The 26,222-nt window shown below is 36.7% G+C and overlaps 1 protein-coding gene across 1 annotated transcript in view; it reads left to right on the top strand.

Moving 5' to 3' along the window:
• LRRTM4 (leucine rich repeat transmembrane neuronal 4) overlaps positions 1-26,222 on the top strand; it is a 728,565-nt gene that overhangs the window by 290,407 nt on the left and 411,936 nt on the right. The gene's annotated exons all lie outside the window — the stretch shown is intronic.

Raw genomic sequence — 26,222 nt, forward strand, 5'->3', positions numbered from 1 at the left:
ATTTCTATTAGTTTTTGCTCTATGAATTATGAAGTCCTGTTAGCAGGTGCAAAATGTTTAGGATTATTGCATCTTCCAGAGGTGTTGACCTCTTTATCATTCTGGAATGACCTTCATTATCCCTGTTGATATTCCTGTAATGTTACTATAGCTACTCAAGATTTCTTTTATATTAGTGTTTGTGAGGTATACTTTTTTCCCATCCTTTCATTTTTAATCCATCTATAACTTTATATTTAAAGTGGCTTTTCTATGGACAGCATATAGTTGGGTCTTGCTTTTTCATCCAGTCTGACAACCTCTTTCTTAATTGCTTCATTTAGATCATTTACATTTAATACTGTTGATATGGTTGATTTAAAATCTAGTGGATTGCTGGTTGTTTTCTATTTGTTCCATCTGTTCTTTGTTCTAATTTCCTTCTTTTACTGCCTACTTCTAGAATGATTTGGTATATTTTTTATGGTTCCATTTTAACTATTGTTCCATTTAAAGCCAATGCAATATTGGCTTCTTATTTATTTCTTTATCACAATCTACATTTGAATAATATTATACAATTTCATGCAGTATGCACAAGTATGCCCAGCAGTATACTTACATTTCATCCCTCTCTTTTTTTGTATGGTTATTGTCCTATATTTTACTTTTACATGGGCATAAATCTACAGTGCATTACTATTATTTTTATTTGGACGGCCAATTGTATTTAGAATGATTAAAAATAAGAATAAAAACATCTTCTCTGTTAACCTTTATTTAGAACATTTTTGGAGCTTGCTCTTTATTTCGCATTTCTCTGTATTATAGTCCTTCTGTCTGAAGAATTTCCTTTAACATTTCTTATAGTGAAGGTGTGCTGGAAATGAATTTACTTAGCATTGGTTTGTCTAAAATATATTTGTTTTAATTTTAAAAATTATTTTTGCTGGGTGTATCATTCTGCTTTGACTCTCTATTTGTTTCAGTATTTTAATCATGTCACTTTATTGCCTTCTGGTTCGCCTAGTTTCTGACCATAAGTCAGCTCTAATTCTTGCCTTTCATCCTCAGTCAGTGTATGATATATAAATATTTTTTAATGGCTTCCTACAGATTTCATTCCCTTTGGCTTTAAGCAGTTTGAATATAAGATGTCTAGTAGTTTGGATATAATATGTCTTGCTTTGTTTTTAATATTTCTTCTGCTTGGATCTGTTTGCATACAATTTACGCTCTCCCAGAAGTACACTGTTATTTCTTGGTACTTTGTGCTTGTTAGCATGGTTTTGGGGTGGCAGGACACAGGGAAACACGGGCAGATCTCTGTTTTCATGATCCAGATTCAGTGTTAGGCAGGCGCTGTATGTCTTTGTCTTAGAAGTTCTGCTTGCCCTTACTGTACCTCCTTCCTGGAGCAAATTCTGTCTTATTTCTTTGGTATTTTTGAGGAGAAAATGTCCTGCACTCCTCCGAAGTGAGGGAACTGCCAATGGTATTGGTATAGCTTCTGGATTCAGAATTGCCCCACCCCCAATGGTAGGGTTATTTTTCTTTTGCTGTTAGCTATCACAGAGTGGTTCTTACCTGTGCCCTGGGGCAACAGGGTTTGCTACCCCTTACCAGGCATTCTAGAGCTGTTGTACAGTAGAGAAGGGTCTAAGTGGAGTTCTGTGCCTTTCCTATCCTAGCAGCAGTCCCCTCCTCCATAGTTACCCACCGAATGAGGCTCTCTCCAGTCTACCATTCTGTTCCAAATCTTATTCATGAGGACTTGATGGAGATTCATGGAGAAGAGCCCTCGAGTGAGTGCAAACTCCCTTGTGTCTATAGCTCCCAGTGATTCTGCACTCTCATTGTGGCTCATGCTCAACCTTGAGAAGTTCATTAAAATTCTGGTGTGAATATTTCTTACTTGCTAGTAGGACACTCTGTCTTATCTTCTCATGCTCTGCAATAATTTAGCCAGTGCTTGCAAACCATTTCCATTGGGTAGCAGTGGGAGTTGGTTCTTCAATTTCAGGCTATGTTGTTGCCTTGTGACCTCTGCAATCTGGTTTTATAAAAGTTTAAACTTTCGTAGTCTGTATGATTTTTCTTTTCTTTTTTTTTTTTTAAAGATTGGCACCTAGGCTAGCAACTGTTGCCAATCTTTTTTTTTTTTTTTTCTGCTTTATCTCCCCAAACGCCCCCTGTGCACAGTTGTATATTTTAGTTGCAAGTCCTTCTAGTTGTGGGATGTGGGACGCCACCTCAACGTGGCCTGACGAGCGGTGCCATGTCTGCGCCCAGGATCCGAACCCTGGGCCGCCACAGCAGAGCACGCGAACTTAACCACTCGGCCATGGAGCCGGCCCCTGTATGATTTTTCTTGTTGTTAGGTTGAGAGTTAGGATTTTAACAGATTTCTGAATCTTTAATGGCAGCAGAACTCCTGCATCAGGCTCTAAACAACAAAAACAAAAGCTAAGAAGGTGTATCTAATATACAATTACAGTTGAGAACTCCAGAAACTTGAGTACCATGCATGGCCTCTAATGCTGTGTTGTTCAACCCTGGGTGCGGATAGGATTCACTAGGGGACATTGTCTAAAAATACTGATGCTCAAGTCCCAACCTCCAGAGATTCTTAATTAATGGTCTGAGCAGAGCCCCAGGCATGGGTGTTTACTAAAATCTACCTAGGTCATTCTAATGCAGAGCCAAGATTAAGATGACTGCTCTAATCATCCTAAATGGTCCTGTAAGTATGTGAATCAACAAATTTCAGCAAATGTACCATGATATTCTTAAATCTATTATAATTGAAAAATTATTTGAAGATATTGGCTTTTTAATTCTACTTCCTTGCATGAAACCAACCAAGGTCATATTTTCACACGTGTAGATACATATTCTACCTGAGGTCATATCCAAACTGTAGTCACAGATTGTGTGAATCATTGCAGTGATTGGATTTTGTGAGCTAAGGAGAGAAGTGTCTTTTCTAAAGAGTTAAATGAGCCCCCTTGGGCTCTTCTTTTGTCCTGGTTGGATAGGATATCGGCTGAGTTTCCTTTGAATGGTCTGCACAGAACATTAGAAATATGGAGGGAGGCAGAAACAACAGGGACATACGTCTCCTCTATATGATCTGTTTTTCCATGACCCAATTCAATAAATGTGGCCATATGTCATCAGATACATCATATAGTATATAGCTGGCACACACCTGCAACTCAGAAAATAGTCTTAAATAAATAAATCAAATGGTTACCAGGCAAGTTTCATGCACATGAGCTATCCTCTGAGGTTTTGATTTACAAAAGAACATTTTTAATAAAATGTTCTTAATTATTAGGAAATCTAATTATACATGAATTTATGGGTGAACAAAAACATTGAAATTTTCAAACTATGGAGAATTTCAGATAGAGAAAACTTGAAGTATAGAATTTGTGATATAGAAAATTAAAGGAGCAAAATATTACATTATAAATATAAATAGAAGCATCAAATTAATAAAAAAGCATAGGTACAAGTGTGATTGCAAGATATTCCAGGATTTATACTCATAAAGAAAACAAGTTAAGAAATGTCAACTCTGAATTTTATAGACGTAACTTTAATATTTCCACTTTTCTGTTATAACCCGTGTAAGGGTGATGAGGCTCCCTGAGGCCTAGTTATGGGTTCTTTCAAAAAGTAGCTTTAAAACCAGTCTCCAACCTAGGACTGTGCCAAAGAATATTAAAGATTGGGCAGAAAGGAGAGGAAATTGGTAGATTTTAACCTTTGAATCATTTTTAGCAAAGCCCAAGCCTCCGAGTACTTCATAAACACTATTTTATTTCTGCAAAAGGAGTAAGTCTAAGATGTTAATTTGTCATAAGATTTGTGACCGCCAAAAGGTAGACTTCCTACCCATTTTCACCTCAGAAAACTCAAAAACTTCAAGCAATGCACTCTCTTTATCTTTCTCTCTATCTATATTGTACAAATTTAATTTTCTTTTAAAGATTTTTGCTTGAAATAGTTTTGCCGTGCTTTCTAAAGGCAAATAATTGAGTTCATCATATTCCTCTGACAATTCACCTCAGAACTTAGAAGAAACATTTTCACTCAACTGCAAACATATTATGAAAAATAATATGATTTTAAAGTGTAGATGGATTCCGTGCCTTGAAGAACCACTGATGTTAAGCACATTTTAATTTTTTCTGTTAAATTCCTAATTTAGCAGTGGAAAAGACCCTAAGATGTAATTATTGAATGTTTATGACAGTATATTCATGTTGCCTTTACAAAACTTTTTTTTTTTATTGAGTTATTGATAGGTTACAATCTTGTGAAGTTTCAATTGTACATTAATGTTTGTCAGTCATGTTGTAGGTGCACCACTTCACCCTTTGTGCCCACCCCCCACCCCACCTTTCCCCTGGTATCCACTAAACTGTTCTTGGTCCATAATTTTAAATTCCTTATATGAGTGGAGTCATACACAGATTATCTTTCTCTCGCTGGCTTATTTCACTTAACATAATTCTCTCAAGGTCCATCCATGTTATTGCAAATGGAGTGATTTTGTTCTGTTTTGCAGCTGAGTAGTATTCCATTGTATATATGTACCACATCTTCTTTATCCATTCGTCTGTTGCTGGACACTTAGGTTGCTTCCATGTCTTGGCTATTGTAAACAGTGCTGCAATAAACATTGGGGTGCACAGGACTTTTGGGATTGCTGACTTCAAGCTCTTTGGATAAATACCCAGTAGTGGGATGGCTGGATCGTATGGTAGTTCTATTTTTAGTTTTTTGAGGAATCTCCGTACTGTTTGCCATAGTGGCTGCACCAGTTTGCATTCCCACCAGCAGTGTATGAGGGTTCCTTTTTCTCCGCAACCTCTCCAACATTTGTTGCTATTAGTTTTAGATATTTTTGTCATTCTAACGGGTGTAAGGTGATATCTTAGTGTAGTTTTGATTTGCATTTCCCTGATGATCAGCGATGATGAGCATCTTTTCATGTGCCTATTGGCCATCAGTATATCTTCTTTGGAGAAATGTCTGTTCATGTCTCCAGCCCATTTTTTGATTGGGTTGTTTGATGTTTTGTGGTTGAGTTGCGAGAGTTCTTTATATATTATGGATATTAAGCCTTTCAGATATATGACTTGCAAATATTTTTTCCCAGTTAGTGGGTTGTTATTTTGTTTCAATCCTGTTTTCATTTGCCTTGAAGAAGCTCTTTAATCTGATGAAGTCCCATTTGTTTATTCTTTCTTTTGTTTCCCTTCTCTGAGAAGACATGGTGTCCGAAAAGATCCTTTTAATACTGATGTCAAAGAGTGTACTGCCTACGTTTTCTTCCAGAAGCCTTATGCTTTCAGGTCTCACCTTTAGGTCTTTAATCCATTTTGAGTTTATTTTGGTGAATGGTGAAAAAGAATGGTCAATTTTCATTCTTTTACATGTGGCTTTCCAGTTTTCCCAGCACCATTTGTTGAAAAGACTTTCTTTTCTCCATTGTATGCCCTCAGCTCCTTTGTCAAAGATAAGCTGTCCATAGATGTGTGGTTTTATTTCTGGGCTTTCAATTCTGTTCCACTGATCTGTGCACCTGTTTTTGTACCAGTACCATGCTGTTTTGATTACTGTAGCTTTGTAGTATGTTTTGAAGTCAGGGATTGTGATGCCTCCCGTTTTGTTCTTTTTTTCTCAGGATTGCTTTAGCAATTCGGGGTCTTTTGTTGCCCCATATGAATTTTAGGATTCTTTGTTCTAATTCTGTAAAGAATGTCATTGGGATTCTGATTGGGATGGCGTTGAATCTGTAGATTGCTTTAGGTAGAACGGACATTTTAACTATGTTTATTCTTCCAATCCATGTACATGGAATGTCTTTCCATCTCCTTATGTCGTCATCCAATTCTCTCAGAAAGGCCTTGTAATTTTCATTATATAGTTCCTTCACTTCCTTAGTTAAATTTACCCCAAGGTATTTTATTCTTTTTGTTGCGATTGTGAATGGTATTGTATTCTTGAGTTCTTTTTCTGTTGGTTCATTACTGGAGTATAGAAATGCTACTGATTTATGCAAATTGATTTTATACCCTGCAACTTTGCTGTAGTTGTTGATTACTTCTAACAGTTTTCCAATGGATTCTTTGGGGTTTTCTATATATAAGATCATGTCGTCTGCAAACAGCGAGAGTTTCACTTCTTCCCTCCCTATTTGGATTCCTTTTATTCCTTTTTCTTGCCTGATTGCTCTGGCCAGGACCTCCAGTACTATGTTAAATAAGAGTGGTGATAGAGGGCATCCTTGTCTTGTTCCTGTTTTCAGGGGGATGGGGTTCAGTTTTTGCCCATTGAGTATGATGTTGGCTATGGGTTTGTCATATATGGCCTTTATTATGTTGAGGTAGTTTCCTTCTATGCCCATTTTGTTCAGAGTTTTTATCATAAATGGCTGTTGGATCTTGTCAAATGCCTTCTCTGCATCTATTGAGATGATCATGTGGTTTTTATTCCTCAGTTTGTTGATGTGGTGTATCACGTTGATTGATTTGTGGATGTTGAACTATCCCTGTGTCCCTGGTATGAATCCCACCTGATCCTGATGTATGATTCTTTTGATGAATTGCTGAATTCTGATTGCCAAAATTTTGTTTAGAATTTTTGCATCTATGTTCATCAGTGATATTGGCCTGTAGTTCTCTTTTTTCGTGGTGTCCTTGTCAGGTTTTGGTATCAGCGTGATGTTGGCCTCATAGAATGTGTTAGGAAGTGTTCCATCTTTCCTAATTTTTTGGAATAGCTTGAAAAGGATAGGTATTAAATCCTCCTGAAAGTTTGGTAGATTTCTCCAGGAAAGCCATCTGGTCCTGGGGTTTTATTCTTTGGGATGTTTTTGATTGCTGTTTCAATCTCTTTCCTTGTGATTGGTCTGTTCAAATTGTCTGCCTCTTCTTGAGTGAGCTTTGGGAGATTGTAGGTGTCCAAGAATTTATCCATTTCCTCTAGGTTATCCATTCTGTTGGCATATAGCTTTTTGTAGTATTCTCTTATAATCTGCTGTATTTCTGCAGAGTCTGTTGTTATTTCTCCTCGCTCATTTCTGATTTTGTTTATTTGTGCTTTCTCCCTTTTTTTCTTTGTAAGTCTGGCTAGTGGTTTGTCAATTTTATTTATCTTCTCAAAAAACCAGCTCTTTGTCTCATTGATCCTTTCTACTGCCTTTTTCGTTTCAATAGTATTTATTTCTGCTCTGATTTTTATTATTTCTCTCCTTCGGCTGACTTTGGGCTTCATTTGTTCTTTTTTCTCTAGTTCAGTTAGGTGTGCTTTAAGGTTGCTTATTTGGGATTTTTCTTGTCTGTTAAGATGTGCCTGTATTGCGATGAATTTTCCTCTTAATACAGCTTTTGCTGTATCCCATATGAGTTGGTATGGCATGCTATCATTTTCATTTGTTTCCAGGTATTTTTTTATTTCTTCTTTAATTTCTTCAATGATCCATTGCTTGTGCAGTAGTGTGTTGTTTAGTCTCCACATCTTTGTGCCTTTCTCAGCTTTTTTCTTGTAATTAATTTCTAGCCTTATAGCACTATGATCTGAGAAGATGCTTGTTATTATTTCAATTTTTTTGAATTTGTAGAGGCTTGCCTTGTTTCCCAACATATGGTCTATCCTAGAGAATGTTCCATGTGCACTTGAGAAGAATGTGTATTCAGCTCTTTCAGGGTGAAGTGATCTATATATGTCTATTAAGTCCAATTGTTTTAGTTTTTCATTCAGCTCCACTATTTCCTTGTTGATTTTCTGTCTGGATGATCTGTCCATTGATGTGAGTGGGGTGTTGAGGTCCCCTACTATTACTGTGTTGTTTTTAACATCTTCCTTTAGGTCTGTTACTAGTTGCTTTATGAATCTTGGTGCTCCTGTGTTGGGTGCATAGATATTTATAAGCGTTATTGCTTCTTGATGACGTGTCACTTTGATCATTATATATTGTCCCTCTGTGTCTCTCTTTACCTGTCTTATTTTGAAATTCACTTGGTGTGATATGAGAATTGCAACACCTACCTTTTTTTCCTTGCTATTTGCTTGAAGTATTGTCCTCCACCCCTTCACCCTGAGTCTGTGTTTGTCCTTGGGGCTGAGGTGTGTTTCCTGGAGGCAACAAATTGTTCAATCGTGTTCTTTAATCCATTTTGCCACTCTGTGTCTTTTTATTGGAGAGTTCAATCCGTTCACATTGAGAGTGATTATTGATGCATGTGGACTTAATGCTCTCAATCTGTCGCTCATTATCTTGTTTTCCTGTGTTTCTTTTCCTGTGTGCTTTAGCTTATCCATTTAATACTGCAATTTCTTTTTTTTTTTTAAAGATTTTATTTTTTCCTTTTTCTCTCCAAAGCCCCCCAGTACATAGTTGTATCTTCTTCATTGTGGGTCCTTCTAGTTGTGGCATGTGGGACGCCACCTCAGCGTGGTCTGATGAGCAGTGCCATGTCCGCGCCCAGGATTCGAACCAACGAAACACTGGGCCGCCTGCAGCGGAGCACGCGAACTTAACCACTCAGCCACGGGGCCAGCCCCAATACTGCAATTTCTTATGCTGGGTTTCTTAGATTTTTCCTTATTTATGATTTGTGACTCTGTTCTGTACTTTATTTTAGTGTCTACCTTGAAGTTTGTATTTAGAATCTCGTGTATAATATAGTCTATTCTCTGGTGGTCTCTTACCTAGTTGACCAATACTGATTTAGACCCTTTGCTCTTCCCCTCCTAAATAATTATTTTCATTTTTTATTCCAACTCGTCTTATTAATTTGCAGTTAGAGTGCTAAGATCGTCCTTGTTTTGGTAGTTTCCTTAATTTTACCCTAATGCTATAATTGAACATTTGCTATCCTGTTCTGGTTCTATCCATCGGTCTCCCTAGTCTGTGGATTGTGTCCCCTTTCTCCCTTTTTTCTTTTTTCAAGTATGAGAGCCTTCTTGAGGATTTCTTGTAATGGAGGGCTTTTAGTTACACATTCCCTTAACTTTTGTTTGTCTGGAAAAGATTTAACTTCTCCCTCATATCTGAAGGAAATTCTTGCTGGATAGAGTATTCTTGGATGAAGTTTTTTATCCTTTAAAGCTTTGAATATATCACTCCATTCTTTCCTAGCTTGTAGGGTTTCTGTAGATAAATCCGCTGACAGTCTGATAGGGGCTCCTTTATAGTTCATTCTCTTTTTTTCCCTTACTTCCCTGAGTATTCTCTCCTTATCATTCCTATTTGCCAACTTTACTACTATGTGCCTTGCGGTGGGTCTTTTTACATTGACAAATCTAGGAGATCTAAAACCCTCCTCTACACACATTTCTCCGTTCATCCCTAGATTTGGGAAGTTCTCTTCAATAATTTCGTTAAGCACACTTTCTGCTCCATTTTCCTTTTCCATATTCTCAGGAATTCCTATGATCCTTATGCTCTTACTCCTCATTGAATCCATTATCTCTCTGAGATTTTCCTCATTTTTTTAAATTCTTAGTTCTCTTTCTTCCTCTGTCTGGCACCATTTAGCCTGTCTGTCCTCGATTATGCTAATTTTCTCCTCTATGTTGTCTACACGGGCATTCAGGGAATCCGTATTCTGTTTTATCTGGTCCATTGTGTTTTTCATCTCAAGTAATTCTGTTTGATTCTTCTTTATGATTTCAATCTCTTTTGTGAAGTAACTCCAGAACTCGGCTTGTTTCTATATCTTTCTGTCTACCTCATGAGTTTTTTGATTAGAGCTGCTCTGAATTCATTATCACTTAGTTTACCTAATTCCAAGTCCTTAGGACTTAATTCTGTGTTTTTATTGTTTTTCTTCTGGTCTGGGGCTTTTATAAATTGCTGGATGGTAGAGGAGCGGTTTTTTTCTCATGGTGGTAGAATTCAGTTGCAGTTACAGCCTGTCACCACTAGATGGGGGTCGAGAGCGGCATGTTAGCTCTTCACCTTGGGGCAAGATGGCTGCACCCACTGGCTTTGCTGGGGTGGAGGGGCTGTTACACCGGTCTGGGTTCAGATCAGTTCTGTTCTCTGGTCTCCCAAGGCCCTTGATTTATAGGGTCCCCACGGACGGAAGCTTTCCCCCCCCGTCAGCGGGTCTCCACTGAATCAGCGGCAGGAGTCCTGGATGATCCCCCGGTCACGCGGCCCCTCCCCCACTCCTTCCCGACCCGCACCGCAGCGATTGCAGACTCTAGGGGAGGGAGCGATGTTCTCTCCTACCCTTCCAGCACCTCTGAGGGTGTAAGCAAGGTTTATGATCTCCGCCTTCTTGGTATTGTAGGTCTCTAATGAGCTGTTTATTCTCTGAAATTATGTTTATTCTCTGAAATTCAGTTCTTCCAATCTTTTGTTGTATTTTGGAGGGGAGAGAATCCCGGGTCAGCTCACCCCGCCATTTTGCTCCGCCCACTCACATTTACAAAACTTTAAGATATGTCACTTTTCTGCTGTTGGCAAAATAATAGGGAGAGGAATGAAGTCAGAGATTCCCTCTCTTCTGCTCAGTCCATCTCCATGGGGTGAGAGGTTAGATGAAAGCAGCCATGTAAGATCCTCTTGTGGCTGCACAGTTAGGCTTGGTTGCCTGGGGAAGGAAGACGGACTTTGTTCTAAAGACGCAAGAGAAAATCATGAGACTCATAAGAGGCCAGTCCAGCCAAACAGGGCACTATTTGGAATCAATCTCTGAAGCAACTCTCTGGATTTGCTCTGTGGAGAGCAGACCGTTCATGAATGACATGGAAAGATATGTATCAAGTAGAAGTTAAGGGTTCACATTCTGTTCCTAGACAGAAATGCTAATGTTATATCAGCAATTCTTCCTCTTTAATAGTAAATCTTAAAGAAATAAGTAGAGTAGATGACTCGGGAAATGTGTTAGGGATGAGTAAAGATGAAGGTCAGATCTGAAGTCTACTGGGTAATGATAGCTACTATCCCATTTATAAGCAGAGTAGATTTGACACGTCTGTCTGCCTGAGTGTTTTCTCCCATTCATGTTTTACCACTCAATATGTGCCCTGCCAAACTTGCATTTTAGATAAAAGAAGTTGACCTGGAAGATAATGAGGATCATTCCATGGTGATGTTGTAACATCGCTTTGCTAGAGTTTCTTTGAAAACTCTGAACGAAGGAATACTCTGAAGGAAAGCAAAAGGTATATGAAAAGTAAATTTTGAATTGAGTATTTAAAGTGCCAGCTTACTAAACATAAAAAAGAAATCAGAAAATAAATTTCCATTTTTGGCAGGGCTAAATTATTAGCTTGCGTTATAAAAAAGTCAAAATACCTAACTTTAGAAACATTTGTTTGTGTAATGTTCTATACTTTAATATAGATTCAAGTGCTTATAGATTTATTTCAATGCTTGTTTAATTAAATGTCTTTTTCCTTTCTTCATACTATACTGTAAGCTCCATGAGGGCACCTAGCAGGGTTCCTGTGACATAGTTGGCTCTCAGTAATTATTCCCTGAATGAATGAATGATGAATGAGTTTCTTCCTGTATTCACAAGTTGACAAATGTTCGCTATAAAGGACCAGATAATAAATGTTTTAAGCTTTGTGGATCACATAAATTCTCTATCTGGATATTACTTTTTGTTTATAAATTAAAATATAAAAATGTTAAAACCATTCTTAGCCTGAGGGCTGTGTCAAAAAATGCCATGGATGAGATTTAGCCCACAAGACTTGATTTGCAGACCTCTGCTCTATGTTTTCAATGGATCTTAATTTGCATTCTAAGATCTCTGGTTTTCTGAGTTCCCTTTCAGTTGTACATCAGAGCTGGTCCTTGCCAGCTCAATACATGAAACTGGCAAGCACAGCATGTAAGGCCTCTGTTTGTGTATGCACATGTATGTGTGTGTGTCTTTGTGTGTGTATGTTTGATGAGCCTTTTTATCAGCATACTGTTTAAGTTAAAAAATAAAGCAAGGGGCCAGCCTGGTGGCATAGTTGTTAAGTTCACATGCTCTGCTTTGGTGGCCTGAGATTCACAGGTTTGGATCCTGGGCACAGACCTACACACCACTCATCAAGCCACGCTGTGGCAGCATCCCCCATATAAAATAGAGAAAGATTGGCATGGATGTTAGCTCAGGGACAATCTTCCTAAGCAAAAAGAGGAAGATTGGCAACAGTTGTCAGCTCAGGGCCAATCTTCCTCACCAAAAATAAGTAAAAATAAAGGCAGGGATTGTATTTAGGGTTGTCAGATTAAATTCAGGTGTCCCAGCTAAATATGAAGTCCAGTTAAAAACTGAATATTTTAAAGCATGAGCATGTCCCATGTAATGTTTGAGACATACTTGTACAGAAAATTATTTTTTGTTTATCTTAAATTCAAAGTTAACTGAGAACTTTGTGTTTTTATTTTCTAAATCTGGCAAATCTTGGGGAATTAATTGGAAATCCTGTGAAGAACAGTGAAAAACAAGTATGTTGGTCCTATACAAAAATGACCATTACAAAATAGAAACTATTTTGTCTACCTTTTCATCATAGCCTGTGTTATTTTTCCTTGTTATTAAAGTAATAGCTATTTCATTTTAAAAAAGTATATTAAAGATAATCTCTGCCATTCTATGGCTATACCATTCATGCTGTTCATTTAGTCTACGTTTTCCTTACTCTTATAGTAATAATTGAGGACTAACTATGTGCCAGGCACTATATATATGCTTTATGAACATTTTCCTCATTTAATATGCACAAAATTCCCTGTTATATAGACGAGGAGACTAAATATCAGAGAGTTAAAAACAAAACATCAGTAAAAGTTTAAGGGAAAAAAATTTCAAAGACCATGTAATTAGCAAGTGATGGAATTACCTATTCTTCTCAAGCTTTTTATGTTTAAATTATTTTTAGAGTGAGTGCCAGCTGTGAAACAAAGCTTTCTATTACTCTTCTTTGCCCATCAAGAATCATTTTGCACTTTGGAGCATTCCTAGACTTTTGTCTTTATATTCTTTTCTCTCTGATGATGCTCACCAATTTATGTAGTTTTAAAGAGAACAATAGTGTCTTATTTATATGTATATTCCCAACAGTATTTAGCACAATCTATTATATTTATATGGGTTTAAAAGTATGTTTGGTGAATAATTTAATAACATTGAATAAGTACTTGTTATAGATTAATAATGGTGTGATTGCCCAGTGTATGTGTTGAATGAATGCATAGGGTGTGACTCTTTTATATTAAAATCTTCTGTTGTGAAACTAAATTTACAGCAAAATACTGAAAACTTCAAAGTGAGTGACTTTTATGAGCTGCCAAACAGGGACCTAGGCACTAAAAAATTGGAGGAATGACCAGAGTAAAACAGTCCTGTCTCCTATAGTGTATATTTTTCTGGGGAAGACAGACAGACATAGTATTTCAAATGGTGGTAAATGCAATGAAGAAATATAAAACAAGATGAGTCGATAAAAATTTATTGTTGAGGATGTGATATTTTTTATGAGAAATTTTTTAAAAGGCAACACTGATAAGGTGATATGTGAGCAAAGATTTGGAGAAAATAAGAAAGCAGCCATTCAGCTATTTAATAAAATAGCATTCCAGGCAGAAGAAACATCTAGTGCAAAACCCCTGAGCAGATGTGTACTTGGGTATTCAGGGGAGAGTCATGATACTAATGACATATATGCAGCAAGGTGACATCAATCCTCTACTCAAAACCCTTGCTCTACTGCTGTTATCTGGAGAACATTCATTAGAAGGGCAAAAGTGGAAGCACAAAAAATTGCTCGGAAGCTATTGTTAAGTCCAGGCAGGCGATGATGGTGCCTTGGACTGTGGGCAGAGCAGTGGAGGTAGGGAGCAGAAGTTGGAGTCTAGATATATTTCAGAAGAATTGTCAACATAATTTGCAGATGGCTTGGATGTGGAGTATTAGGGAAAGGGAAGTCAAGAAGACCAAGTCAATTAGTCTAAGTATCCAGAAAAATGTGGTTACTATTCAGTGATGATGGGAAGACTGAGGAAGAAGTAAGTTTAGAGGTGGACAAATTTGGACTTACTAAACTTGAAGTACTAATTAGTAGCCTAGGTGAAAATTTCCTTGCAGAGAATAGAAGGTTAGAACTCATTTATTTATGACTCTCTTACAAAGTTGAGAAGTCAATTGGGTAAAGGAATACATAGTTTAGAGTAGAGATTGAAGCTAGAAGTATAAAGTTGTTACTCACTGATTACAAGTGATACTCAAAGTCATGGAGCAAGAGGAGGTCATCTGAGGAATGAGTATAGCAAAGTATATAGAAGGACCAAAGGCTAGGATGCTTTAATTTTACAATTCCTGAATTCAAGTGTAATCAAGCAAAGGAGAATAAGGAGGAGTTACTAGTAACTTAGGAAAAGAATCAAGAATGTGGTAACCCAGAAACTAGTTAATAAAGAGCTTCAAAGGAGAGAGGGAACAGGATCAACACTGTCAAATTCTGCTACTAGGATGAGTAATATTAGAATAGAGTAGTGATTATTTGATTTGGAAACATGGAGATGGCCTAGCACTTTTTTTTATTGGATCATGGGGATTTTCATTAAAAAGGGAGAAAGGTCAAATAGTCAAAGAGCACATCAACTAGTCCCCCTGGTTCACTGGGAGATAACTCAGGGAGACAGAAGTAGCAGGTACTTGGGTCTCATGATGCACTTTCATTCTAAGGTAAACTCCAAGTATCTAGCAGGAATGGACATCAGATTTCAAGTGAGGGAGCCTGACCCTTGGCTTTGGGAATTTTATGCAGCGTTAAGGAAGCACTAGCTCATCTCCTGATATGAACAAGGGCAGGACACAGCAAGAATACATACATTTTGACAGAACCTTGGCTTCAGCCCAATCCTGCTAACTCAGCGTTAATGGTTGGGAGGAGCACCAGCCCTTTCCCTGGGGTGATCAGTGGGCTAGCATCCATGTCTTGAGCTTGAAGCTGTGTAATGTAAAAAGCCAGCAGCAAGATTCCCCACATCAGGATGTGCAGCTGGAAAACCATCAGACCCTCCTCTGGCATGATCAGGTGAGCTGAATCTCAGCTTTGAGGATGTCCAGGACTGAATACCTTATTCGTGGGCCTCTCTCCAGTTTCCATCGAGTTTTGCAGAAAGCGTACCCCTATTCTGGGTGACAGTCTGCAGGAGATCAGTCTGGGATGGGTCATCTCTTCTCTGTCAAAATGGAACAAAAACAAATTGGAACAGATTCAAGAGAGAAGAGGAGGACAGGAAGTGGAGTAAAGAGTTTCGATAGCACTTAACAATGTAAACAGAAAATTATCATGTGGGAAAAATGAAATTTGGTGGAAAGATCATGGATTTGAACAGCATCCACTATTATTAAAATCTTAGACCTGTTAATGGAATGCAAGCATAAAACTAAGACTCTTTGATTCTCCGTTTCTTCAGATTTTCTCTGCCCAGGCTTGCATTGTGCTATAAGAGTTTATAATTGTATTCTAGTTCAAAATCTAGTTAATATTATAGTTAATAATATATAATAATGTCTCTATGACTCCTATATTTTATTTTTCCTGAAGATCCCTAAATGGTACTGATAAATTAATTACTATTTAAATAGTAATAATAAAAAACAAAATAGACCTATATAATTTTTCAAGAAAAAAATAATAATTTAGCCACATGTATAAGACAAAGACTGGAAAGTACAACCATATTTTAAAACCTAGAAAATGTATTCCTTTAAAGAATTCTTATTATAAATACTAATTATATTTTAAAAGACAATAATTATTGGGCAAAATAATTTATAAATTTAACTGTGAAAATTAGTTAGACCACAATATGTCATCTTTATTTAAAACACTGTAAAGCAAGAGAGAAATAGAGTTTAAAAAAGAACAAACATATGTAAGACCTACTTATACTAGGCCCTGTTGGATTAATTTAATCAAGCAACTAGTCCGGGACATGTTTATAATTAAATTGACCTAGCTTTGTCATTGTACGACCCTGTCTTTGTGATGTTGAAAAGAAACAAGACTCGATTAATTGCCAGTGTAAAAATCATAAATGCTTTCACCTATTTATTTTTTGCTCCATTGTTTCCTCATGGTTTTCCTCCTGCTCAATGACTCCTCGGCCTTCTAGTGTCATTTTTGTAGACACTACATTGAATCATTTATTAAACTGTGTTTTTAAACTTTCAAAATATGCTCATTAGTGCTAAATTTATTTCAGTCGGCAAAACTCTTTGGCAGTAATATTAAAATAAAATAAACATTGAGTGTGAGCTATGGCAATTTAGAAATTCATAAAAGTGCAATTTTCTCTCCTTTTGTTTCTCAGAGGCTGTACATTAAATTCTTAAGGCAGATTGCTACTAACACTCCTAAAACTGGGGGTGGGGGCTGGAAAAGTGATGGAAGCATTACTCTACCAAGGCAGATATTAGCAAGAACTAGCACTGAGAACTACAAAACCAGGTGGCAGTGCTATTAACCCAACCTCAGCTTGTTCCTAGATATGGCTGGGAACAACTGTCAATGAACACATTTCATTAACTTTCCATCCAGTAGAGTATGAGGCAACACATGGAAAATGTAACCTGGAGCACAGGGAAAGAGGTATTGGATGTTAAACGGATGAATTTAGTTCAGGTCTTAGAAGCATAGTGTGTGCTCTCTGTCTAAAATCCATCATCTTCCTAAAATCACTCAAATATTAGTGCATTCTCCCTTGTACCTGTGCAAACAATTTTATTTTCAGAATAATAGTCTGCCCAACTGTGTTCCTATTTAGAGATTCAAAGTGTATCAAAAAACAGGTTTATAGAATGTATGTTTTCCTTAAGAGGAAAAACCTATATCTAAGAACAAGTGCTTTACTTATTTATTTATTTGTTTTTTGAGGAAGATTAGCCCTGATCTAACATCTGCCGCCAATCCTCCTCTTTTTGCTGAGGAAGACTGGCACTGAGCTAACATCCGTGCCCATCTTCCTCTATTTTGTATGTGGGACAGCTATCACAGCATGGCTTTTTGCCAAGTGGTGCCATGTCCGCACCCGGGATCCGAACCAGCAAACCTCGGGCCGCCGAAGGAAAACATGAGCACTTCACCACTGCACCACCAGGCCAGCCCCTGTGTTTTGCTTATTAAGCTCAACAAATGAATGTTATTTTTTTGATTTTTGAAAAGAGTTTACATCATTTGACAAACTTAAAGCACTATTAAGTGTAAGGAATTGTTTTAGGCAATTGCAAGGTATGTATCATCCTGTTATAAACTATCAGTAGAAATCTTAGATGATAGAAAGATGAGAGAAATACCAACAACAACAGAATTGTGTTTTATTCATTTTAATTCGGGATATGGAGCATAAGTGGAACTTTAAATATTTCTATGCTCTAGTGACAAAGACATTGAACTATTATAATAAAAATTGAAAAGGGATACAAGTTATATCTGATCATTCGTAATTTTATTTTTGCTTTGTGACCTCTAACTACTTGAGTTCATTTTACTCAGTGTAGGAGACGAGTGAAAGGAAAGAATTCTGAGAGTTACAGGCTAAACAGTTACAGGTTAAATTTGAACATTGCCTTGTTCAAACCATTTTAACAAAATATTAGAGTTGGTCTTTAAATTTGGTTCTTTATGATTTTGAGAGTCATCTGATCTACAATAAGCAAATGTGTGTTTCTTTAGAAAATAAAAATATTTCAAGATAAAAATATAACTTTATATGTAAATATATATAACTTTATCCAGCTTATAAAATGTTTAAACATATTGAATAAAAATGTACACGTTTTCCACTCATTTTTACTGCCATGCGGTAAGAATCAGTTACCTATCAGAAGTAATAGATACTTACTATTCATTTCCAAAGATAGCTATTTGGTGTCATCTCTGTAGATGAATAAGAAGAGCTAGCTCTGTTTTCTCTGTCAAATATTATCTTTTAATGTGCTACTTTATACCAAAAGCAAAGACAAAATGATTTAGGCAACTCAAATCAGTTTTCATATACATTTTATTTTTCTCCCTAGATAAATTTAAGCTGTTCAAGGGTGTGGCTATATTATGTATTTCATGTATTATGTATTTTCACCATAGCATATATAGGTGTAGGCAAATAGTTATTATTATTTATGTACAGTGTATGATTAAAATGTATACAAGCATTGTTAATCAATTAACTCAATAAACATTTATGGGGAATGTTAAACTAACATGGACGCACAGACAGTAAGTGCCCTACTATTTGCCTAGGAAATAATAAATATTTGTTGAAGGGCAGAAGAAAGGAAAATGAGTTAATATGTGTACTTAGAGGAGTGTCAGGCACACCAAAGGCAAGTTATAAACTTTAGCTGTTGTTATTGTCATTAAAGTGACCTCTCTGAAGTCACGTAGCTGCCCAGTGGCAAAGGTGTGGCTCAAATCCTCAGGTTCTTTTCTGCCAAACTTCACTTGCCAGCATACTCAACCCTGAGATGAATAAATGTCAGGGAAGTATTTACACAGTGTCAAGGATCTTCCCAATATTTTTATTAGACCTGTTGTAGAGATGAGAAATAGCAATCTCTTCTCAGAAGTTATCAGCACTGTGAACAAGGGTACTGCATACTTGTTTACCACTTATCACATCCTGGCCCTGTCTTTTCCTGTAGACTTCCTGACTGTGAAGGAGCGCTCCAGGAATTCAGATTCTAGAGGAAGGGACTGGAGGCCTCCTGAGATCTTTCATTCTAGCAGCTCAACAGCCTATGCTCTTTGATCAGTAATTCTAGATGGTGACCAATACAAATCTATGATGTTCTAAGTAAATACAAAGAGGACCTGATGATGTAAGCTCTGCCTTTCTATGCTTCTCCAATTGCTCTTATCACAGAATCAGGTTTCACAAACCCAGACACATTGAGAGAAATACAGCTGATGCTTTTCTCCTTCCAAAGAATTCAATGAAGTGTCAGACTAAAACTATCCTCTTGCCTCTTTTATGACAACCATGCCTAATTGTTTTTCAAGAAAGAATTCCGTGGTAAAAATCGGAATTTAATGTTATTCATAGGAATTTCACCATGCTGCCATTCTGTGGTACTCTGGCAATGCCCAGCACTTATCATGATGCATTGTCATCTTCCTCACTTTATTTTATTTTATTTTATTTTATTTTTTGCTGAGGAAGATTCACCCTGAGCTAACATCTGTGCGAATCTTCCACTATTTTGTATGTGGATCACCGCCACAGCATGGCTACTGATGAGTTGTGTAGGTCTGTGCCCGGGAACCAAACCTATGCCACTGAAGTGGAGCGTACCAAACTTAACCACTATGCCATGATGCTGGCTGCCTCCCCACTTTATTTTGAGCCCCTTGAGGGCAAGTGTCCAGTCTTTTTATCTCAATATCAATAACTCTTTGCTTAGTAACTGGTGCTATTTATTCAATGAAGGCATCAAGAATTTTGCACAAATAGCATTGCAAAAACCACTTTAGCCAAGCTGATTGAAATTCTTGCTCATATGAAGCTGAATATGTGGCATTAAATAAATGCCCAGGTGGCTACAGCTGGGAGAAATGTTTGCTAACACTACCAAGGAAGGATTGTGGAACCAATGGTTTCCGATATTTAGGGGAAATATCTCCAGATCTTTTTCAACTTATGAAACTGTTTGCTCTTCATTAAACATGGGACAGACCTTAAAACTATTTCCAGTATCACAGGGCCAATCAAAGAGCCAATAAAGCAGAAGAACCCAGAGATGTAGAGAATTGAGAGATGTCATTTCTGGGCTGAAAGATAGCTATTTCCCCCTACTCTTTTTCTTCTTTACTTGCAGAAAGCTCACATTGACGATAACAGATCTGAATGCATATCCAAAATAACTCAACCAAGAGCAATTATTTTAGGGAAAATAGAGCCGTGTTTTGTTTAATTAACATTTATGGACTCTGTCATGTGTTAGGTGCTCACAGCGAGGATAGTAGGCAACAAAGGAGATACAGTCTCTAATCTGAGGACACTCCCATTGTATTTCTTTGGGAATCAAAGTACGTAAGATATGTATATTTCATGCTGTCATGAGCAATTAAGGATAAAGCAGATTACTATATGAAAATGGGATTAGTGTAGACTATGCTAAAAGTATTAATTTTTAGTTACTGCAGATAGAAAACCTTATAAATTGTCTGTAATTGGTATAAAAGCACTTAGAAAGTAAAGAAACCATCTCAATATAGACGTGATGGGACATGGAACACTATCGCAGAGCAGCAGAGCAGAACCAGCATGACCCAAAAAACAGTCACGTTTGCCTTGACGCTTCTAGCTCTGGCTTAAGTGAAGAGTAATTTGAACTCAATTCTAGAAACACAATTTGTGTGATTTGCACATTATCTTCAAATTAAAGGCTTAATGTATAAATATATATATGTTCATTATGTGATATAGCTCACATCATATTCAGTTAGTATAAACTTAATGACTATATATAAACCAGATATGTATTATTAAATATTAATATCTCTAATATGTTGACTTCAAAATCCTGGTGCCTAGAATAAACAGGTTAGGTAAACAAGACTCTCAACAGGAGGATAAAATGGCTGCCAACAATAGCTGTGCATCAGTTACCTATAGAGTTTGAAAAAGAGAGAACATTCAATGTCTGGGTACCAGTCCTGAACTATCCCTGGAAATCCTGATTCACTGGCCTAGGACACGCCCTCCCAGTTTTTCAAAAGTCTCTTCAAGTGATTCTTAGGTACACGTAAGTTTGAAACCTCTAAAACATGTCTGCCTTAACAAGGCTAATTTCTGTGCTTATGTCACATGTTATCCTTTCAAATAGAAAACACTAATTTAGGGGACTCGGTTTTACCTGCTTAAGTGAATAAGCTACCTTCAAGGGGATCATTTTAAGGAAATACTACTATTTACAAATACATCATATATTTCTTGAAGTAAGGCCATTATTATTTCTTCTAAGAAACCCTTTATTAGCCTTGCCTTCAAGTTACTCTATGCACAAAAACTTATAAGCTCTCACTTATTTAAAAATATCTAGGAGGTCTGGCACCATGGTGTAGTGGTTAAGTTCGGTGTGCTCCACTTCAGCAGCCTGGGTTCGTGGGTTCGGATCCCAGGCACGGACATGCACTGCTTGTCAGCCATGCTGTGGTGGCAACCCATGTATAAACTGGAAGAAGACTGGCACAGATGTTAGCTCAGGGTTAATCTTCCTCAAGCAAAAAAAAAAAAGAAAGAGGAAGATTGGCAACAGATGTTGGCTTAGGGCTAAACTTACTCACTTAGAAGAAAAAAAAAATCTGTGATTCCTTTGCAACCACGTCCACCCTAGTTTTCCATTTCATATTCTGGCAGTGGTGTCCAGCACATTTCACCTCATTGTTTGTCCATGAAGTTTCCCATTACCACTTCGAAATCCCGGAAATGCTTCAGAAATCATGTTTTCTAGTTTATACAAGTCCTAGTTGCATTGCTGTGGAAGGGCTTTTCAAAGCATTATAACCCTTAGCTTTTCTACAAGCAATAGAAGCTTCCCCTCTTTATTCTTATACCAACTCCAGTAGTCTACAAGCAACATAGCAAGGAATAGGAGCAGGGATCAAATGATGTAGGGGATGGGGGGAGGGGGGTCATATAGTTAACCAATAATTTGCCCCTGTTGCCATTAGCAATGGTAATTCTAAACAAAAATGATGTTCATAAATATATACCCATTATTTCAAACGTTTTACTAATTAAGACTGCATAAGCAGTTAAAATCTATGAGGTTTTACTAGAATTGACATTGTTCAGCCGTGGCAAGTAAAACCAGTCCGTCATTCTGCAGAAACTTGACTGACCAAAGTTCAAGTAAACTGTAAGAGAAGGGAAAGCCTGGATGTTTAGCCAGTTCTGAAGCAGTGCTTCACTATGGTGAATAAAAAAGTGCCTCATAGCTACTTCAAATGAAAATGATAGGAGCTGAGAGTTAAAGTTTCAACCCAAAAGTAAGGCTTCAATTCACTTTTGCTCTGAGTATGAGAGAATAAGCCAATTTGTGTTTAATGAGGAGATACCAAGAATAGTTAAAGAAAAAAATAGGTCATAATTCTATCCTGTTAAAGATATCGTGTTAGACTACCTCCTAATTAGCCCATGAGATTTTCTTAAAGGCAAGTGATGCGTCTGGGCATCCAAGTGTCCAATTGTACCAGGGACTTTGAAGTGTATTTTGGGTCAAGCCACTCTTCTCATTAATGAAGTATCTAAAACACCTTTCTACTCACGAAGGCCACGAGTTTTAAGAGTGAGAGCGTTTCCCTTGACCTATTTCATTCAAAACATTCTTCCACAATCACTTTTTCTTTCTTTCCTTTTTTGTAGCATTTTTTCCTTCTTAAAATGTCTTCTGATACATAAGTCATTGTAGTTGAAATTTGAATGCTTGTATTGTTAAATGAGGAAGACTTATTGTTAAAACTTAAGGTTTGCTTATGTTAATTGATAAAGTAGTAGCCATCCAAAATTTACTACATTAAGGCCCATCTGGAATATATGGATAGTTTTGATCAATTTACTAAAAAGAGGCATTTGGAAAGTTACTAGGTCTAATGTAAGCCAATTAAATTACACAGGAAACTTTATTTTATTTAATCCAAAGAAAGCAGATTCTAGATTATTTAATAAAATAAAAGAATATGAGGATGCTTCACAAAAACCTATGTCACCCTGGAATAAAGACGAGAGACTATCTCTTTAGATGCCAAACACTAAAACATCTGTTTCATTCAAGGAAGGACTATACTCTGACCAAATTATAAATAAATATGTTTGCAGACAAAAGAGTTAACAGATGGCTGGAAATGATTGTCCATATCAGCGAGTGTTAGCAATGGTAAAAAATAGTTATATAAAAAAATACTAATTTTGCCACTTACCTCTTTTTCATATTGTACCTAAGGGAAAATTTCATAGTACAAGCATTGCATGTAACATGAATAACTATGAATTCAGGAAGTTAAATATTCTCATAGGTATTTTTTCTATTGAAAATGGCAAAGTAATTTACTATTCTGGAGCCAATTTAAGGAAGCTTCAGTTAAGTTCTGCCGTTGTACAGAATAATTGTCATTGCACTGAAGGTGTAAACTAAATAAAGTAAAAATAGCCTCGTTTGTGAACCAGCTGTGCATCTGGCATGAAACTGGGCAATGCAAACAGTATATCACTTAATAATACTAACAATAATGCAAAGAAATATCATCATGCCTGCTGTAAAGATAAAGAGAATCTAAATGGCAATCAAAGTCAATTAATAAAGAATAGGCATAGTTGGGATACAAACATGAGTCTCTTTAATTCCCAAGCTACAACTTTATCCCATGCATCCTTTTCACAGGTCCGTGTTTTCATTACCTTACTTGCATGTTAAAATTATGTTGTGATATTGCCTCCATATCGGATCATTAACTCTTAAGTAAAGGTAAGACTTAATTAATTCTTTATTGCTAGAACAAAGCCACGTCTTCACTTTGGCTCAGTGTATAAGCTCAAAGGGACATCTTGGTCATCCCACAGGGGGATTTTTTTCTATTGTGATTAAGAAGACTTAGCATGAGATCTACCCTCTTAATAATTTTTAAGTGCACAGTACAGTGTTAACTATAGGCACAATGTTATACTAAGTCCCTACATTTCAGTTTCCTCTAAGACTCAGGATGTAGCCTTTTAACAGAGGAGCTGAATGGCTGGTTGACATTTTGGTTCCATGTTCGTTACATATCTCTTCCTTATCTACTCTACTACAAGGATAGATGAAGTAAAGCACTTTTCTCTCTGCTGGAGTGCCGTCAAACAAAGGATTGATTACCCCTTCCTAACAACCCTCAAGTCTCCCTAGCATATCTGAACTGAAGCTAGCTGGCAGATAAGAGAAGAGGGTAGCTCAGCCTATCCCATTAGTCCCATATAGGTTGTGAGAGTCCTGAGCTTGGATGTTATAGATTTCAGCACCCACTGGGAAAGGACAGCTCATGAAAAAGTCTTTGTTTTTTGCTGTTGGAAGATAACCTAGGGCCTACTTTCAAGTTCTTGTACAGTAAAATGGTGGCAGCTAATGTTATTGAAAATGTACTATGTGCCAGGTACGTTAATATGTATTATGCTTAATTTGTATTACATTTATATGCTTAATATATATTCATTTGTTCTTAATGAGAACCCTATGAGATAAGTGCTATTATCATGAAGTCCATTTTGTAGGTGAGGAAGCTGAGGCCAAGAAAATTTAAGGGACATGACCAGATGATGCAGTGACTTGAGAAGCTGATTGAGATTCAAAGCCAGTCCATCTAGCTCCAGAATTCCTGCATTTGACCATTAGTCTACACTGCCCATCTCCTAGATGTCAGATTGGCAGTGTTCCTCAGGTGCTTGCCAAGACATCACGTCCCTACTTTGCAAGCTAAAGTTATCGTTGATAGTACTTAAAACAAAATGAAAATTATATTTAAGAATGTCATTCTTGACAGAATGACCTACCAATATATTTTGTTTCCCTGTATCATTTGTAGGAGTTAACTGTGTTGATGAGAGTTGCTATGACACTGATTCAGAACAATTAACTTTGATTAGTAGATCAATTTGCGACCTTGAAACAAAATTTTGACAGATAAAAATCTTCAAATAGTATATTTTCTGCATTCTTAATGAAATACAATATAGTGCATTATGTGATCAGTGGGTACAAAGAAATAAGATTGCTTGCGTGAAAACAACAGCTCATTTCTAAAATGTTTCATTTCACTTTATTCTCAAAGACTGAGTGCACAAAATAAATACAACACCTTTTTTTTTAACCAAGAAAAAGATTGTATAAACAATTGTACCAGAAGTAAATTATATCTGATGTAATATATATACTAACCACCTTGGGGTTTTTGTATCAGACACAGCATGGTATAAAGTAAAGGGCACATATTTTCAAACAAAATAACAGATTTGCATTCTCAAACTATATTATAATTTACCAGTTACTTGATAAAAGAAAATTTACTTAAATTTCTATACCACTATTTTTCTTATCTATAAAATAGGAATACGCATATTTATCACATGAATTAATTATCAAGATTACATAAAGATAATATAAACAAGTTAGTATTTATTAATAGTTCCATAAATTCCAAAGTGGATTTACATTTTTACAGAAACTCTTCTGTATAATATTGTTACTATTATCATTATAATAACTATTAGTATTTTATTAAGTAATCAACCTAGAATAATGATTTTTTGGTAAACATTCTAAACCTAATAATATAATTTGGTCATTTCAATAATGCTTTCTGGCATCTTTTTTCCTGTATACTTAGGTCATATGCCATACATTGTATGCATTTTTTTTTTAAAGATTGGCACCTGAGCTGACATCTTTTGCCAATCTTCTTCTTCTTTTTTCTCCTTCTTCTTCTCCCCAAAGCCCCCCAGTACGTAGTTGCATATTCTAGTTGTGAGTGCCTCTGGTTGTGCTATGTGGCACACTGCCTCAGCATGGCCTAATGAGCAGTGCCATGTCTGCACCCAGGATTTGAACCGGCAAAACCCTGGATCACCAAAGCGAAGCGTGCAAACTTAACCACTTGGCCACGGGGCCAGCCCCCATATACCTTATGCATTTTGACATGTATGTGTAATAAGGAAAGGAGGATATATTTCATTAATCCTGAAATTCATTACTATATGCATGGTACTGGATCAGGTGCCATTGGTACTAACAGACATATTACTGATTGTTCCTATCCACAAAAAGCTAATTACTGAGTCTGGCCGGGTGGCATAATGGTTAAGTGTGCACTCTGCTTCCTTGGTTTTGGATTCCAGCCATGAACCCACATATCACCACTCATCAAGCCATGCTGTGGCAGCTTCCTGCATACAAAATAGAGGAAGATTGACACAGATGTTGGCTCGGGGACAATCTTTCTGAAGCAAAAAGAGGAAGATTGGCAATGGATGTTAGCTCAGGGCCAATCTTCCTCACCAAAAAAATAAAGAAAGAAAGCAAACTTATTACTAAGTTGGGAAGAAAATTTTCACGAAGAATTAATGAACATGATAGTACACACTAAAATTTTATTTCCATGGAAAAATTGGAGAATACTGCTGCATATAATAATGTAATAATTAAATTTTATTTGTATTACATTTAATATAA

Source organism: Equus quagga, chromosome 5 (assembly GCF_021613505.1).
Source record: "Equus quagga isolate Etosha38 chromosome 5, UCLA_HA_Equagga_1.0, whole genome shotgun sequence".
NCBI classification, from domain to species: domain Eukaryota; kingdom Metazoa; phylum Chordata; class Mammalia; order Perissodactyla; family Equidae; genus Equus; species Equus quagga.